Source organism: Hylobates moloch, unplaced genomic scaffold, assembly GCF_009828535.3.
Source record: "Hylobates moloch isolate HMO894 unplaced genomic scaffold, HMol_V3 SCAFFOLD_6, whole genome shotgun sequence".
NCBI lineage: Eukaryota > Metazoa > Chordata > Mammalia > Primates > Hylobatidae > Hylobates > Hylobates moloch.
In genome coordinates this window covers 84,953,486-84,958,410 of record NW_026652281.1, presented here as the reverse complement: position 1 = coordinate 84,958,410, position 4,925 = coordinate 84,953,486, and the positions used below count along the sequence as shown (strand labels likewise).

Sequence of the window (4,925 nt, the reverse complement as noted above, 5' to 3'; positions counted from 1 at the left end):
AATTTTGATTGCAGGACAGGGATTTTGCTTCAGAGATGCACCTTTCGCAGCTGAATGAATGACCCGGCATCTCCCCAAATGCCATTTGTAAACACAGCAAATGAGATTTATTTCTGGGCTTTCTGATTTTATTTTAGTTGAATACACACACTCCTGTGTTTGATTTCCATTATTATCAATATGACTTACTTCTAAATGACTTACTTGCCAGTGGAAAATTTTCCATTTCAATTTATTGGAAATGGACACCTTGAAACAGGCAAGTCGGTCTGTCTATTTCTGGCATTATATGGGTTCCACCAAGAGCACAAGTCCTAGGATGCCTGAGGTCCATTCAAAAACCAATGTAAAAATGGCGAGCCAGGGTAAAAAAGAAGAACACCCTTCCTATCTTTCAAATGCATTCCAGTTTCCACTATTCAAGGTGGCGAGAATAATCCACAGATGTCCTACATTAGCAAAATTTCACCTTCTCCTGCCGAACAACAACTGACGAATGAAACATACCCCAAGAGAAAATAGTAAACCTAGTCCCCTGCAATAACCTCACACACAAACATACACGTCAATATGTCATATTCAGAAACGCACACTGAATGTCATCTACCATGAACACAAACACACAGTCCCTCCGCAGGTTCGGAAGACTCACGACCCCAAAAGTTGATGTTTCCCATGTGTGGACTGATCCTGAGATGCAGTCATCACTATCCAGTTGTCCCTGTTGTACAGACAGAATCCTGGGCTCCTCATTACTTTATGTAGGATTGATGATGTACATGTTTGTGTGGGTGTGTGTGATTGTGTGCGCGCTTGTGGGTGTATTTTTGTGGGTATGTGCACCCCTACGTGTGGGTGGGCACTTCCACTGAGATCACTGGCACACAAGCAGAGCCCTCTTGCTGTGTTTGTTCTTCCCTTTGGATCTCCTGGTCCTCCCTTGCAGAGAAGCGAGTGTGCCAGTGTTCATGGATTCCTGATCTGTCGGGTTCGTTGAAGAGAGGTTTAGCAGGGAGCTTTGCTGTTCAGGATGATGGTTTTTCATCCCACACTTGTATTTTTATTGATGAATCACAACTACATTGAGAGGCAGGGTACCTTCGACTTTTCTGACGTTGAACTCAGGCTTCATTTTGTTTTGCTCTTGGAGGAATTTCCAGTGGTCTAAGGTGCTTTCCTGAGTGGCTTTTTCCACTAAGTGTTCCTCCAACTCGGGTACCTGGAGGCAGGGATCTCTCTTGAGCTCTCCTTGCGTTGCTCACTTGTCTGTGTCTTCAGCGCCAAGAGCTCTTGCTTCCTTGCCTCTTGACACACTCTCACTGTGTCTTTCCAATTCACTCTTCTGGATGTAAAAGAGGACATAGGCCTGTTGACTCAGGACAGAAGTGATGCCAGAGGCAGTGACCTCGGCATCATCCATTTTATACCACTGGCCTTCTCGAGCTTTGACGTAGGAGAGGTAATGTCCGTTGTGACAACTCCACCCAGCGTGGACCAGTACAGCATAGAGGACATAGACAAGAGGTCCTGTGTTCTGCCGAGACATGTATGGCTGCATGTCAAGGCACTCAGGATATTGCACATTCTTGGCAAGTTTGTTGCCTGTGACATCGGAGAATCTTTTCAATACAAGGATGAGGACCTTGGCAGAAGTGTGTAAAGTTAATGTCTTGGAGGCAAGCGCCTTCTGGAGACAAAGACCACAATGGTAGGCATTCTCTCCATTGAGTTCTTAGGGCTTCACCAACTGTTCCAAACCTTCCTTCACACTCTGAGCTTCCTGGATATCCAGGGCGATGTCCAGGTAAGGGTCAAAGGTGTCTGAAATGCCCTGGCAGTGGAGACACTTGATTTGAGATCTCCAGTCCCCTCCAAATATTTGGTGGATGAGGGTGGTGTCCTTAGAGTGACGATCTACCTGCTTGTGCCCGGGAAGGCATGCCTTTTCGTGGCATCCACAATGATCATCAGAAATTCATGGGCATCTTCCTTCTTGCCTCTATGGAAGCCAGCAGCCAATGCTTGTGAGGGCTGGATGACATGGCCAGGACGGTGGAGGGCCCGTGTGTTGTGAGCTTGCATGGTACAGAGCATGCAGCACTTGTGACGATGACAAGTTTGAGAGTGCTCCAGGGGCAGCATGTAGTTGGCAAGGGGTGGTGTGTTAGGCACTGCAGGGAAGCATTCACGTAGCAGGTATTTCCCATATTCTGGAGCCTAGCCCCCATAGCAGCAGGTCTCCTACTACTCTGAGGAAGCTTCTCCCTGGGAGCAAGCTGTCTTGCCACAGGAGCCAAATCATCACAGAGGTCGACACGGGTCTCAGATAAGAGTGGTGACTTCTCAGGGAGAGAAGTCCACTGGATTTCAGCAAAAGCTGCATCTGACTGAGAAGATGCGAGTTTTGAAAAGTGGTTGAACTGCTACTCACCTCCTAAGTAGAGTGAGTCATCCTCCATGTCACCTGGAATGAGGATCACAAGGTTTTTCTGCTGGGACCGCAGGTTGCAGAAAGACGCTATCTCTTCCGAGAGAGTCTTGAAATAACCAGCTCTCTGGCCACATCAGCCCTTATATAACTCACCCCCACCAACAGCAAACACCCCACCCACCCATCAGGTGTGCGATAAACCAATCCAATATCAGCACTCAAGGAATGAGTCACAGGGTGCGCCCCCTTGCATTCCTGGGAATTCAACAAACACAGCCCACATCATGATTTCTAGAACACCTGAGTGAAATTGCTCCTCAGGATGATAGGCACATATAATATGAGTGTAACCGGGTTAGGACAGTGGCCACACAGTTGCCTTATTTTAGTTAAAACAATGTCAGGGAAGAAATCTTTACCTATGAAACCGTGTGTGTGTGTGTGTGTGTGTGTGTGTGTGTGTGTGTGTGGTGTGTGTGTGTGTGTGTGTGTGTTTGTACTGGGATGTACTTCCAAGTATCTGCTTTTGGCGGATATCATCATCCTTTCAGCGACTGAAGGACAAGAAGTCAGAAGTGCGCTTTCTGACTTGAGAATAGTCAATGAAGTATAGTAATTAGCACAGCGTATTTTTTTTCCTTAAAAAAAAAGGAGTGGTCCGTGGAATCAAATAGACCTTCCAGCGATAACCTTTCCATGTTCAGCCTATTGATTCTATATCCGAGTGAAATTACCTGCCAGTGGGGAACAAGACAAGTCTTTGCATGAAATGCTCTTGTAGAAGCTAAATTCCCAAATAATAAAGCATCAAGTGGTAGAAACATGCACTGAAGTTTGAAGACAAACTCAGCACACAAAGTAGACTGTGAAACACTTTCTGGAAATCATGCAATCACGGAGAGACTAATTGATGACATTCCCCAAATTTGTATTTGCCAGAAAAGAGAAATAGTCATGACATTGTATAGTCAGTGGTTTCGGACGTACGATGGCAGTTTAAGAAAACATGAAAGAAAAAACTTGAGAAATCAGAAGGTATCCCAACTAAAACCTTTGGTTTATTAAAGAAATGATGAAAATAAAAATGATGTATCTCACAGCATGGGTGATAATATTTTCACACGTATGTGAGAATGGATCAACATTTGATAGAGATGAAATAAAAAGTTCTAAATTTGACAAAAGCAAACAACGAAAATTATACCATAGAAAAGCCTGGGTGACAGGAGTGAGGCCCTGTCTCAAGAAGAAACCATCGGAGAGATTTAAAAGCAGACAGAGGATTGTATAACATTGTTAATACTGGCACTTGTTTCAGTGGGAAAAAGCAAAAATAAGCCATGTATCTCATGGATTCTTGCATCAATTGTTCAGGATCTGAGATGTTGCCTCCATTTCCAGTTATGCATTGTATGGTGGAATTGCAGTTAGCACATTTGGTGCAAATTTTAATGCTGATGAAAGTGGACATGTTCCCTGAACTAAGAGGGACAGAATTTTGGTGTGTCTTCAGGCTCTCTGGCTTACCAGGAATGAAGATCCTGGCTCTAGGGATTTTCCCAAAATGTCTTAGACAGTAAGAAACAGGGCAGAATTTAGGCCTGGCTCCAAGGCCTTGAGGTGTAAAGAAACAGCCCTGGCCTCAGGGCCCATGAAATTAGGATGATTTTAAGGAGGCTGGTGGAATGAGAGGAGTGTGACCTTTGGCCCTGTTTCTTTCCCTTGTCTTTTCATGGGCCAGGTGTGCTCACTCAGAAGGCTTCCTGTGTCTGATGTAAAGAGTCCTGGGGGAAGAAAGGAGCACTGCTTAGAAAGATGCTCCACAGGGAAGAAGGAGCCACCATTTTCAGGAGAATAATCCCCAGAAGCATGAGCAATCCAGATGCCGTGGCTTCACACAAGATGCTGGAGGGTCTTATTCCAGGAGCCGGGACCTGGGCATCGGTGTCGTTTAATGCTTATAACTGATTTTGAGGTGAGCCCAATGGATAACCTGTCTGCGAGTCATGCTCATCACACTGTAGTTTTCACACACATCACACGGTGACCCTGTTCATATGCACATTTGGGTGCTTGAGGAGGGTTGCACCCAAGATTCTGTGGTTCTATGGAACCCTGAGTTGTGCCCTGGACAACTTTCCTCAGGGGTTGGTCAACTTTGATCACTGCACCTAATGAGAAAGGGACCATGAAATCTAATCAGCAAATACAGAAAAGGAAGGGGCCATTTCCCACAATCATTTCCACTGAAACACCACGTCGGATAAATAATTCTGATTGCAGGACAGGGATTTTGCTTCAGAGATGCACCTTTCGCAGCTGGATGAATGACCCGGCATCTCCCCAAATGCCATTTGTAAACACAGCAAATGAGATTTATTTCCGGGCTTTCTGATTTTATTTTAGTTGAATACACACACTGCTGTGTTTGATTTTCTTTATTATCAATATGACTTACTTCCAAATGACTTACATGCCAGTGGGAAAATTTTCT

The 4,925-nt window shown here is 45.0% G+C and overlaps 1 pseudogene; it reads right to left on the bottom strand.

Annotated features, from left to right (window-relative positions):
• Positions 1-874: 874 nt before the first annotated feature.
• On the bottom strand, positions 875-2,459 carry LOC116470421 (ubiquitin carboxyl-terminal hydrolase 17-like protein 22; annotated as a pseudogene).
• Positions 2,460-4,925: the final 2,466 nt, after the last annotated feature.